At 28.5% G+C, this 14,083-nt stretch overlaps 1 long non-coding RNA gene across 1 annotated transcript; it reads left to right on the top strand.

Moving 5' to 3' along the window:
* The first annotated feature begins 11,606 nt into the window (after positions 1–11,606).
* Positions 11,607–13,653, top strand: LOC114299292 (uncharacterized). The gene is made up of 2 exons (XR_014347060.1): positions 11,607–11,729; positions 13,189–13,653. It is a non-coding gene; the product is annotated as an uncharacterized LOC114299292 (long non-coding RNA).
* Positions 13,654–14,083: the final 430 nt, after the last annotated feature.

The raw sequence follows: 14,083 nt of genomic DNA, 5'->3' as shown, positions 1-14,083 counted from the left end.
TCCTAGGAGGACTCTACATGGAGGAATAAGAGTCCTACTACGATTTGCCAGGTAAAAACTATAAAAGCTCACAACATAACCTATGTAGAGGTAACATACAACTTTAATTCCTGAATACACAGAGCTTTTGTCTATTTGTATATTTTGCTGACTTAGGCATCGGAAAGGTATCCGGCACACACCCGCCGACTAACTCACGTTTGTGTTTTAGGGAGTAAAGCGACAACGCTTGGAAGAACACAACTTGATCAACAGAATTATACAAGAAGATTATTTCGTACTCATATAAAACTCATTGTTGATTATTTTTTTTCTAGGGAAATATTGGAAGACAAACCAAACATTTAAAAAGAAAAAAATGGAAAGAAAAGTCATTTCTCAATCTTGTTGGTTTAGGTTCCACTTAAACCATGCGGGTGTGGGTACGAAATTTTATATTTTTCTTTGTGAGAAATCCTAACAATGCGTTTGGAATGGGAATTGATTTTTTGATTTTTTAATTATTTTAATTTGAGGCTTTGAGATAAATTTTTTAATTATTTTAATTTTATAAAAAAAAAAATAAAATAATTATAATTTAAATGTGATATTTTATCTTATTAAATTAAAAAATCTATTTTACATTTTTATAACTAAAAAAAATAAAAATAACCTGACATGTAAGGCTTATTCGCAAAATTGGCTTTTATCAGAGCAAGGTGCGACTGTTCCACCATCCTACTACAATACGTTGCTTTGCCCAAAGCAGGTTTCTACCTGGCAGTACGGACCCCATTATTGATAGGATAATCTTTGCATGTACCTCGTAAAAGGTGTATGGTATGCATTTAAAAAAGGACAAATTACATATACACCCCTCCAGGTTTGGCAAAATTACAGATACCCCCTGAGGTTTGAGAAATTACGAATTCCCCCCTGAATGCTATATTTGCATAAGAAATTAGGGGGTAATTTGTTATGAAATATAAACCTCAGGGGGTAAATTGTTATGAAAATACAAACCTCAGGGGGCGGGATGTAATTTCCGAAACCTCAGGGGGGTATCTGTAATTTAACCAAACCTGAAGGGGTGTATATGTAATTTGCCCTTTAAAAAATTAAAAAAAATAAATTAAGGAGTGGTTTGATATAAGAGTCCTGCTACAGACCTCCACTGGGGTCGACCCCAGTGACGTGGCGGGATTCCATTGACTAGTTTTCTGTTTTTTTTTTTCTTCCAATTCTACAGTGCTACGTGGCACTGGGGTCGGTGGGGGTGGGGTTTACTGGGGGTCTCACGCATTTTTGTTGATATAATCTATTTTAGTTCATCTTTTTGTCTTTTTATTTTTTTAGGTCACATCAATCAATATCTCTTCTCTGTTTTTTTATATATCTTTTTATAAAAAATCAAAAAGTACATTTATTTAGGACATCCTAAACTTAAAAAAAATTATTTAAAAAATTAAAAAATTATTAAAAAAATAAGTTAAACACACTAATTATTTATGTTTTTTCACACAATTAAAATAATTATTTTTAAATATTTTTTCCCACTTTATAAAAAAAACTAAAAAATCACTACATAAAAATAAAAATAAAAACTAAACCCAAACAAGGGGATTGTCTCCTTATAAAAAAGAAAAAAGAAAAAAGAAAAAAAGATTTGGTCAAAATTCTTTCATAATAAAATTTTAATGCATTAAGGATGAGTATAAAATGTTTTTCTTAAAAAGTCTAACAAATATCACTATCATCAAAATATTAAATTTTATATTAATATAACTTTTCATATAGATGTCGGTTTTTAATAAAATTAATATTTTTATAATTCTCTCATCAAGATCTATCAAATAAGATTTATGTTGATTATAAAAAAAATTTCAAAAAAAATTATTACCGTTGAAATTGTTACAAACAGTAGTAGTAACATGTTACTCTGTTTGACAATTACTCTATTTAATAGTAATATGTTATTTTGTCTCACAGTAACATATTACTCTCTGATAATATTGTTCAAGAAAGAAAAAAGAAAAATATATTTTACTTTGCCTTATTCAACTATATGTTTTCTCCTTACGAAGTTTATGAAGAACTGTCTTTTTTATTGGAAGAGTTTTAACTAAATTTTTTTTAAAAAAAAAAAAAAAAAAAAGGTCACATCTAATAATGGGAACCACTTTATGTACATTTGACATCTCAGTCCAATCTATTGACCTGTCATGTGTTTTATTCTGATGATTCACTTTATTTAATAAAGAAAATGTATTGAAATAAATAAACAAAAAGTTTCATGTCTTTAATACTTAGACCTCGTTTGACAAGAGGTTATTTTAATCAATTAATCAAAAAGTTATTGAATTAGTCAAAAAGTCAACAACCCATATCAAAAAGTCAAAAATTCTCTTTTCTCTCTACTTTTTGCACATCTTTTCGTAATGAGCCAAAAATTCATCCCAAACATACAAGTTTTTTTTACCTACCTTTTTAGCCAAATAGCCAAAAAGTTACTAAATTAGCCTGTTCCCAAACGAGGCCTTATTTACTTATTTTTATTATTATTTTTGTATACTTATTTAACTAAGGTGGTGTTTAGCAAGTGGTTTTGGGGCTAAAATAGTTACAAAAGATAAAATAAGTTATTTTAGCCACAATAAACAAAATATCACATCAAACTCATAATCATTACACTCTTCTCTTACAAAAAAAGTCAAAAAAATCAAAAAGTCAAAAAATTCTTCCTAAACCAAGCTTCTTAACCCAGACTAAAATAGCCAAAAATGCAAAAAAGCTAACCCACTTTTCAAACGGAGGCTAACAAGTCATGATAGAATGTATCGTATAATTAAAGAAAATGTTATTCATAACTCATTTATTCCTATAAAAAATTGTCATTAAAATAATATAATGGTATCCTATTTGGACTTAAGGCCAAGTTTGGGATGTTTCAAAAAAGTCAAAAAGTCAAAAAGTTACTCAAAAAGTTAAAAAGTTAACACTATTCACCAAAAGTCAACAATTACGGCTGCACAACTCCCAATTCAAATTTTTCCCTACAAATCAATTTTTATAATTTTTTATTACACATTTTTCAATAAAAAATCAAAAAGTTAACCCAAACATCCATATTTTCAACCTCAATTTTTTAGTCCAAAAAGACAAAAAGTGCACTTATTTAGTCTTCCCAAACTTGGCCTAAATGCCTCGTTTGTCATGTAAATATTTTAACTTAAAAGTTAAAAAATTATTAAAAAAATTAAAAAATTTATAATCTATACAAAAAAAATCAAAAATTCTATTTTCTCTCTATATTTTGCACATCTTTTCATTAAAAATCAAAAAATTATTTCAAACATACTAATTTTTTTACTTCATATTTTAACTAAAAAATTTAAAAATTATTAAAATAATATATTTTCAAACGAGATCTTATGTTCACGTTATCAAATATACAAACTATATATATAGAGATAAAATTGCTAGAAAGTCTCAAGGATTATTGTTAATATTAAAAAAATGTGTAAAAGGAGTATTAAAATGTGTGAAACTAATTTGGAGAAAAAAAAAAAAAAGTCTTCTCGAACACTTTCTTCTTTCTGCCATTATCTAGTACTTAATCCAAATATCCTAAAATTTGAAATTGCCCGATGATGATTGAAGAATGAAAGTGATGGAGAGGATCCATATGAAAAGTGTATTGAGATTATAAATATTTTTATATTTTATGCATCTTATATTATCATTAGCAAGAGCCATATATATGTACTTTAAGGTACTCGAGCCATAAATTCAAATTTGAAACTTTTGAAACAATTATCCCTAACTTTGTTATTTTTTGTCCAAAAGATAATAATAATTTGAAAGACTATAGCTCCGTCTGGGAAGAAAAAAGTCAGGTTTTTTTGGCTAAAATAGCTACAAAAAATAAAATAGGCTATTTTAGTCACAAAAAACAAAACATCAAATCCAACCCATAATCGTTACAATCCTCTCTCACAAAAAAAGTCAAATAAGTCAAAAAGCTAAAAAGCCCTTCTCAAACCAGGCTAAAATAACCCAGGCTAAAATAGTCAAAAAATCAAAAAGCCAAAAAGCCAACCCACTTCTCAAACGGAGGCTATATTATCTCTATATATCTATCAACATGTCCACTTGTACATTGTTTGTCGATGCTACTCATCTCCGCTGATTAGTCACTAGAAACGACCAACAACTAACAACGATTAATAGTAATGTGTAAAAATAAAAAGAGAAAGCAAAGACGAAAAAAGAACAGAGATAAAAATAAATAAATAAATAAATACATAAAAAGTCTTTTAAAATAATGATTTGTAATTCTCACTAGTATATTTCATTAACTATGTGCCTATAACCCAAACAAATTAATCATTGAATGTAATATCATACACACCTATAAAAATAAATTTATTACCAATTTCTTCTAGTTTTTATTTGTATATCTCTACCCTAAGGGACAATGACCAAACATTAAGAGTGAAACATAAAACAGTGAAATATATATGAGATAATAATAAATGAGACAAAAACCAAAGGCTCAAAGTTAGGTAGATCCAATGTGGTTTGACTGGTAGATTGATAGACCTTAAATGAGCGACACATGAGTCTGTAAGGATTTTAATGTTTATCCAAGATAGTGGCTGAAATGAAGATAAAGCTCTTCCTATTCCCCAAAAAAAATAGTGGTCCAAAACTCAAAGCTGTATGATTTAAAAGCTAGTCTCATACATGTTGAGTAAAGTAAAAAACATCAAGACTCTAATTTACGATTTCCTCAAATAAGCACTTACATTTCATGCTGAAATTTCCTTATGAGTATGGATTAGAATCAGTACGGAAGTTAAACTTCCAAAATAATGCATTTGCACTTGCAAACAAGATAAAAGCAGGAATGATAAATTATTGATCAATTTCGACACATATATGCACATAGATACGTATAATTATTGGCTGTGTTTAGTATGTAATTTTAATCATGATTTTATACTCATATTTGAGTGTGGTGTTTGGATATAACTTTGAAAATTTAATTTTACACGCACTTTTGCAAACTCATTTCAGGCGGGGTTTTGAATTTTGAAATTTGGCATACTTGGTCGTCCTTCCAGACGTCCGACCGGTTGACAGGAACAGTATTTTTTTTTTTTTTGTGTGGCAAAATTGGCACCAGTTATTTTTTATATTTTAAATGAAAAATATTTTCAGAATTTTTTTTAAATGTTTTTTGAGCTTTGAATAGAATTTTAGGTTATGTATTTGGTTATGAGTTGTAAGTTTTTGAATCAAATAACATATGTCATATCAAAATTTTCAAATTCAATTTAAAACTCTTAACCAAACAAATTTTTCACACTCAAATCATAATTTTAAAACTCACAAATTCAAAATATAACTCTAATATTAAATCATAATTCTAAAATTCTACTAAACCCTACCATTATTTTTTCAATTAGTAGGATAGAAATAGTAAAAAGGAGAGCTGCATATCACAACAACGCCATAAGTTTCATTCAATGTTGTCTCTAAAACTTGTGCCTATAAGATATGAGTTATATGTGTTGAAAGTCTAGTTAAGACGAATCCTAAACACCCTTATCTAAATATATATATACAGTCGAAAAAAATTGTTTCATTCATCAGGACAATCCATCTTGATCAATTTGGCAACTAAGAACATTTCTAATCATTCAACCGTTAAATAACTAGTTATTGTCATATTTCAGTAATGAATAATAATAGAATATCATATATGAACATTGTTACTCTACAAATGTTATTTCTTTTCCTTCTTCTTCTTCTTTTTTTTTTTATCACAAAATGTCAAATTAAAATGCTATATACCATGAGATATGTTAAGTTTTTGTAATTAGTAATTCTATTGGACAAAATTTCATTCAATTGTATTTTTATTCACTCTATTGTAACTGTGAGCTATGAGAGTTTGATGCGAATCTAACCCGAGTTGTGCCAATGTAGAGGAGTTTGTGTTGACATTCCGTATCTTATTTTGAGTATTTCTTATTTGTCATTTTGCTAACTAAGTACAGTGAGTGGTCTTTTGTGTGCTCGAGCAATGAAATAGTTCATCTAGTATCTTTGTCTGCATTTTGAACTTCTGAAAAACATGCTTCATTGCTTGAGTGGTAGATGTTGCGCTCGAGAGGTTGGCCTATATGTGAGTACCGCCTTTAGTCACACCATTCAAGAGGTGAAGTGAGCACTCGAGCAATGTTCGTGACTCTAGATAATTGAGTTTGGTTTAATTCGGATGTAGATTCGCTAGATAATTGAGGGTTCTTGTGTGTAATTCTTTGTTGTCTTGTAGCGAATTGTTTTGTAACTTTAACCCGTGATTTTTTATCACTATTAGAAGAGTCCATTGTGGTTTTTTTTTTTCACGTTAAATCTTTATACCGATTTGTTATTAATTGTTTGATTGTGATTGCTATTCGTTGTTTTAAATTGAATCATAATCACAAATTACTATTTAGAGAGTTTTCAGAATTTTCAAGATAGGTAGACAAAAATGGTTGTCAAAATTTACTTTTATTTAAACCTTATGAAAAATTTAGCACAAATTATAACAATGTTAAAATATAACCATCCATAGAACTAGTCACGGAGGAAAAACAAAATTAAATTTCGTGATATTTTCAACAATGGCAACCTATATAAGTAATCATTGAAACAGCTCTAATTTGTTTGGTTAATTTATTTGTTTTTTAAATTATTTATGTCCCTTAAAAGATAAAATCATTTGAAAATTATAAATTATTTATTTTTTTGTCAAAATTAATTTTTATTTATTTTTTAAAAATCAAATTATGAAAACTTTACACCACAGCTTGAATAAAACTCACGAAAATATTAATGACAGTCCTTTACACCGGTAATAACATTATTATATATGTAAAAAATTATATTGAAATATATATATATATATATATAAATCTGTAAAAATTATATTTAGATTATAATCATAGGTCATGCTAATGAATAACAATTCTTAGAATTGACAATAAGAATTAAATAAATATAAAATATTTATAATCTTGATATATTTTTTTATATATTCTTTACTAATTTATAAATTTCAATACTTTTTCATACATATTTATATGATTTTTTTTAAAAAACAAATATGTACATTTTACACATGACACTCTTCAAAATTGTGTTTAACATTTTTCTAAGGAAAATTTACAAATCAAGTTAATTGTTCAAAAATAATTACACATACATGGAAAAATATATGCCTTTAATAATTAAAATTTATAAATTTTATCATTAATTTGAATTTTTTTTTTTTTTTTTTTTTTTTGCATCTTCCAAGTGAGTTGTTATTTTCTTTTTTTTTTTGTTATAATCATTTTAAAGCTCTAAAAGGACAGCTCACATGGCCCTAACCCAAGTGAAGGGAAAGTATAAACTGAATGAGTGGTTGGTTCCGCAATAAGATCAACCCCCAAAATTATTGGAGTGTGAAGAAATGAAAGCGATGAGTGGTTTTGCTTAGACAAACATTTCACATCATCCATCACTTTTTTTATTTCAGAATGATGTCCAACAAAAACAGAAAAAAATTATGAAAAATTATTAGCAAATGTCACTGTCCCTTGCTCTTCCTCTATTACCCTACTCTTTAAGGTAAACCACCTGACCATACAGGACTATCAAATAATTTTTTAAAAACAAATTATGCAATAGTCTTGAGACAAATTCACATAATATCCCATCTTAATATTTATTGGTTAAAGTCATTAGCGCTATCACTTTTTGTTAATATTAGAAAAAATAACTTGACAAGTGTTAAATGATGAATTAGTGTAGAGCAATACTCTAAAACTACCAAATAATCACTCCAAAGACGGAGGCATAGTTTGGGATCTATTAAAAAAAAGTTATAAAAAAAAACCACTTTGCCATTATTTAAAAAAATTAAATATTATATCATCTTTTTTGCTTATAAAAATATAATTAATCATTGTAATTTGTAAATATAATTTTTTTTTCACTCTCTAAAAAGAAAATTGTTAAAAACAGTTTTAAAATTGACACTTTCGGAAAAATGCAAAACACCACTAAATGGCAATTCCAATTGAGGCCAGGGTGTCAATCGTTCAATAATTATACATGGATGATTAGAAACAACAATAATGAAATTCATACTATTGAGTTCTCACAATCTATGTTATAGCATCTCTCTAAAAGGGTAATAGATAGTTAAAAATATATTCCGAAGTACGCCCCCCCCCCCCCCCAAAAAAAAAAGAGATAATTAAAAATGGAGGATAAATTATACTTTGTCCCCTTTATATAATCATTTTCTTATTTTAGCTTTTAAATTTTAATTTTTTTTACTTTGGCCATTCATGTTTCAAAAAATTTTACTTTATTTCTAAAGCTAATTTTTGTTTGCAATTAGACAGAACATGTCAAGATAACTGCTACATAACATAAAAAATATAATATTATATTGAAGTTTGAATTTGTGTCAAATTTGTGAGTTGTATATAATAAACTATTTTATACCACGCAACTGTTAATATATCATTTTTTGTCTAATTTTAAATAAAATTTAGTTTTAGGAGTAAAATAGAAAAAACTTGAAACATGAAGGGTTAAAGTGGAAAAAAACAAACTTAAAGGGCTAAAATGGAAAAGTAGTCAAACATAAAAGGGCCAAAGTGTAATTTACCCTAAAAATGAATGTTAAAATGTAATTATCTGACAGAAATAATAAAAATAAAGTTTAATTTTATGTGTTAAATATTTGCTAATTTAGAAAGTGAGTGAGTATTTCAATAGTATAATTAAGGTATCTGTTATTTAAATGAGATTCACTTTTAAAAAAAAAAAAAAATTATGTCAAACACAATTATTGGAAGGAAAAAAAATAAATTACACTGATCCAATATGCCTGCATCTAAACCCTCAGGTCATGTTTGTTTGAGCGGACTGGATTAGCATTCCCATGACTAATAGTCCTATGACTACGAATTCGTTGAATTATGTATCCTATCTTAACTAATAGTCAAGTTTAAAATAATTAATCTGTACTTCAATTGTTTAACTAAACATTGGATTAATAATTTTATTAAATTATTAGTTCAATCTCAAGCTCATATCCACCCAAACAAACATGACATCAGTCTCTCTTGCTTAATAGTTACACAAGTCAAAAAGCTAACTAGGATAATCATTGTAGATGGATTATGAGAGGACAATAATGGCATGTATACTATTGAGTTCTTACAATCATGGCATGGTGGGCCAACTTTTTTTATAGACGTGGTGCACTACCATTCGCTGAAAAAAAAAATTATACTTTTTTTTATGAGAGAATAGCTTTTTTTTTTAGGCCAATTATGGGTCTACACACACGATCCCACTAGGGGTCTGCCATTTTTCTTTTAAATGTATTCAAGTGTTAATTTTGTTTTTTTATTTTATTTTTAAGAAAAATTACATAGTTTTTTTAAATAATATTTAAAAAAAAAAAAAAAAAAACAAAAAGAAGAAGCTGCATCACGCACCAATAAAACTTAAACTCAAGTATCACATCTCGTAAGTGTCTTAACTCCCAAGCTAACCTCTTTTAGAAAACTTGTTTAGAAAGAGACAAATTGTCCTTTGGTGCACAAGAAAATCACATTGATTCAATAATTATAATCATAATTTTTTTTCTTAAAAAAAAACAAATAATAAACATGATTTTGAAAATAGATAAAAGCAAACAAAACAAAATTTATTAATTATGTATAACTTTTTTTTTCAAGTGGGGATACTTTAGCCAACAACTATATAGGGTCTGTTTAGTGTAATTATTATAATTTAAAAATTAATAATTAAAAAACAAAAGTTAAAATTATTCCATAGCATTCACATAATTAATTTTTATTAAATTATTTTTGTATAATAAGTAAGGTGCAAGTTTTTGTCCCAAAATTTAATGGAAATATTATTTCAACATGGAAAAAAATATATATTTACCAACAAGTAAGGTGCAAATTTCTAGTGTATATCTCACAAAAGATTGGGCCCTTTTCGGGGCTCATTTTGATAATCCGAACCGTTCACATTTTAGAATACATCAAGTAGAACATACCTGTAAAAAATCAAGTTAATCGGATATCGTTTACCCATTCATCCACTCACATTTGTATCTACAAAAATAAATAACAATTGTAATTTAAAGTATTAAAATGAATACAAATGTATGCGGATGAATGGGTAAACGATATCCGATTAACTTGATTTTTTACAGTTATGTTCTACTTGATGTATTCTAAAATGTGAGCGGTTCGGATTATCAAAACAGACCCCGAAAAGGGCCCAAATGGCTGCACAGCAGTGGCTGCTGTGCACCCCCGCACAGCAGCCACACCAATTCCATAAATTTGTGCCCTATTTTTCACGCTTTTCTCTCCTAGAATTTATTAATTATGTAAAGTTACATTTTACACGTTTTTCTCTTATAAAATTTATTAATTATGTATAGTTATTTTTTTCAAGGGGAGGTACTTAGCCAACAACTATATAGGGTCTGTTTAGTGAAATTAAAAATTAAAAATTAAAAGCATTCCATAGCATTCAAATAATAATTTTTTTATCAATTTATTTAAATTATTTTTGTCTAATAAGTAAGTGCAAATTTTTGTCAATGGAAATATTATTTCAACACAGAATTTTTTTTTACCAAGAAGTAAGGTGCAAGTTTCTAGTGTATATCTCACAAAAGATGCTTATCCTATAAATTTGTGCCCTATTTTTCACATTTTTCTCTCCTAAAATTTATTAATTATGCAAAGTTACATTTCACACGTTTTTTCTCTTAAAATTTATTAATTACGCAAAGTTACATTTTACACGTTTTTTCTCCTAAAATTTATTAATTATGTATAGTTATATTTTTTCTAATGGGATACTTAGCCAACAACTAGGTACCATCTCTTTAGTGCAACTTATTATAAGTTAAAAATTAATAATTAAAAAGTAAAAATTAAAAATAAAAAATTAAAAGCACTCCATAGCATTCAGGTAATTAATTTTTCTCACTTTATTTAAATTATTTTTTTTCTAATAATTTGTAAACAATAATTATACCAAATAGGCAAGTAAAAATTAAACCAAATAGCCAATTAATTAATTAATTTTATTTACATAAACCACCAAATACTCCAATAATTGTAGTTCCTACATAGACAACATAACATGACCTTAATCTTTTCTTGAGAATCTCTCTCTCCTTGTCCGTCTCTCTCTCAATATTATTCTCTAATTTTAAAAGAATCCACGTTATACCTGAGCTGTGAGCAATAAACAATAATTTAAATAATTTTCTCTAAAACTTGTTTTTTTTTGCGTGAGAAAATAAGGTGGGACCCACAAGAAAACCTCACCTGGGCAGACCATGTGTTTTTAGCCTGGCACTGGCTTCCTTCCGTCCCAGATCAAATAGGAGGATATTGTTAGGCCCGTAAGTACGGGATCCGGATCTTCTACTATATTTTTTATCGTGGTTCCTGTCGTGGTAAAAAATGACATTATTTTTGATATTTTTTTTTTCCTCTCGTTTCTTATATGTTGCTTCAACCTTTTTATTCTTTCGTTTTTGACCTTTTGCTTTAGCCTTTGAACCCTAGTGAGACGAATAGAGAATAGAGGCGACTACAGCGAGGAGAGGAGAGGCAGCGGTGAGGTGAGGGGAAGCAGCAGGCGACGGTGACAAGGTCCGTTCGTCTTCATTCTTATTTTTCTCCCTTCGTACCTTCGTGTTTTTTTACTTTTTTTTATATGATTTTGTTGCCAATAGATGCTTTTGATTTTTGTTGAGTTTGATGGATTTGTTGTTGAAACAGATATGGTGTTATTTCTGTTCAATTTTTTCCCAATTTTTGTTTGTTTTAATCTGTTGATTTGGTGTTATTCCGAATTTATTCCCAATTTTTGAACATGAACTATGTATATGAACATAAACTATGTATATGAACTAGTTCAATTTTTTCCCAATTTTTGAACTAGTTAATCTGTTCAATGTTTGTTTTATTCCTAATTTATTGGAATAATGACATTAATCTGGGCCTGAAGGGGGTTCCACAGGATGAAGAAACAGAATGATTGTGTTAATCTGGCCTTCCTTAATCTGGGTTCGGTTCCTTAATTTGGGTTCCACATTATTATTAAAAACGATTTTTTTCCTTTTATTTGACACTTTTGACACAGAATGATTGAGGAATTCAAAGGAATACCACATGATTTAGATTTTTTTCCTTTTATATGGCAACAGAATGATTGAGGAATTCAATTTTTGACACTTTTGGACTCTGTTGACTCTTTGAGTTCTGAAAATGAATGGTTGAGTCCTGAATTTGGTCTCTTTGAGTTCTGAAAATGAATGGGAGTCCTGAATTTGGTCTTTTTGAGTTTTGAAAATAAATGGTTGAGTCCTGAATTTGGTCTGGACCAATATAGATCAAATAATTTTTTAGCAGGACTGCCCTATTTGATCTAAGAGAGTCTTGAATTGTTTTTGCAAAGAGTGTCCTTAATTGTTTGAGTCCTGAATTTGGACTGGCCTGTTTGATCTGAATTTGGACAGTCCTGTTTGATCTGAATTTTCAATTAAAGGCACTGCAAAAATAATTCTCAATTAATGTGTATGTATTACCAAGTTTAGGAGACTCTTTGCTCTTTAATGGCCTTTAGGGGGGAGAGAGGGCAGTTGAAAAAGGTTTCAAGAGTAGGACTATTTGATCTATATTGGTCCCATTGTCTTTGGACAAGGAGAAAATCTCCTCTCATTTCAGGCAACAAAACATGAATAATGACAATGGTTATTCAAAACATGAATAAACAAGGCAGTTGCATGTGTCAAACAAAACATGAATAATGACAATGCATATAAACAACAGTGTGTTATTTTACTGGTTTGAACATGAACTATGTATATGAACTAGGAATGAACATGAACATAAACTATGTGTATGACATTAAGAATGAATATGAATATGAACATGAAAATGACAATGTTTATTAGACAAATGGTTATTATATCATTGATTAGTATTTTATTTTACATCTTTGTTTGAATGTTGTCTTAAGTTGTAATGGACTGATTGTATCATAAAATTCTCTTACGAGGATCATGTCAATGGGTTCAAACATTGATGCTGGATATTTGCAAAATAGAAGATGCAATTGTGGAAGAAAAGCTGCAGTGTTCATATCGAAATCAGAGAAAAATCCAGGGAGGCTGTATTTCAAGTGTGCAGATAGGATGTGCGAGTACTTTGGGTGGGGAGCGACTTCGACTGGGAATGTATCAAATATCCAAAGGAAAAGTAAAGCTAGTCATATGAAGAATGAAGATGAGAGAGGCTATGATTACGATGTTAACAAACTCAATGAAACTATAAATAGATTGGAACGAGTTGAGGCAAACCAAGAAGCTATGAAACTGTTTATGTTCACAACCATAGTGTTGATTGGTTTTACCATGCTAATAGCACTACTGAAGTGAATGTAACCTTTTAGTTAGTTTTTTTGTTTTTTTGTTTTTTTTTTTTTTTTGTGGATGTATTTGGGTTTTGAATGTTATAAACCTTAAACTATGAATGTTGATATGTAAAGCTTAATGGAATTACCTATGTTTGATGAATGTGATGCGCTTCTTTTTTGTCTCTGTCAATGACATTACCTGAAACTACCTATGCTTGACGATTTCATTATGTTATAATGTTGTGGACAGATTTTATTATTTTATATTGTTGTTGTTGGTCAGGTCATACTTGTTCTTCATCTGTGAAATCTATCAAAAAGAGATGAAATCTGCCCACAACATAATCTGTCCAAATCTGTCCTTATTTTATATTTGTTCATTCATTATTTTATAAAAAAAATCAAATATGTTGCACAGGTTTTGAATTTGTCCACAACATAACACAACCAAATTTGTCCACAACATAACCAAATATGTCTAACACAAATGAAATCTATCAAAATCTATCCAAAATCCAAATCTGTGCAGACAACACAAAACAACACAAACCAAAACCAAATCTGTCCAACACAAAATTCATGAGAC

This window comes from Camellia sinensis, chromosome 12 (genome assembly GCF_055761805.1).
Source record: "Camellia sinensis isolate YWXY chromosome 12, ASM5576180v1, whole genome shotgun sequence".
Lineage (NCBI taxonomy): Eukaryota > Viridiplantae > Streptophyta > Magnoliopsida > Ericales > Theaceae > Camellia > Camellia sinensis.
The sequence above is the reverse complement of the archived record's forward strand: the minus strand, read 5'-3'. Positions and strand labels throughout refer to the sequence as shown.